Consider the following 407-nt stretch of genomic DNA (forward strand, 5'->3'; position numbering starts at 1 on the left):
AATATAATATAATATAATATAATATAATATAAAGGACTGTGCAAAAACAAAAAAGATATGCCTTGTTTTTTAGATTGTAGTTTCAGAATTGGCATTAGTAATTAGAATTTGCCTATTTTCAGTGCAAAACAATCACAACAGACTTAACTATAAAGTATCACTATTAACTGTAAAGTGTCTCAGTGCAGACAAAATATACAGATGTGCAATTACTGCAGAATTATTTGAAAAGTTTAAAGTGGGTAATAACAGAGCAGGTGATTGCTCAGATTAGTAAAAATATAAATAAGTAGCAGTACAAAAGATTGTACAGATGAGTAATGACAATGGTAACAGTACAAATGATTGTGCAGCAGCAGGTGTGTAAACACTTATTGTGAATTTTGGGCGTGGTGCTGGTTATAGAG

The sequence above is a fragment of the Austrofundulus limnaeus genome, unplaced genomic scaffold (genome assembly GCF_001266775.1).
Source record: "Austrofundulus limnaeus strain Quisiro unplaced genomic scaffold, Austrofundulus_limnaeus-1.0 Scaffold711, whole genome shotgun sequence".
Classification (NCBI taxonomy): Eukaryota; Metazoa; Chordata; class Actinopteri; order Cyprinodontiformes; family Rivulidae; genus Austrofundulus; species Austrofundulus limnaeus.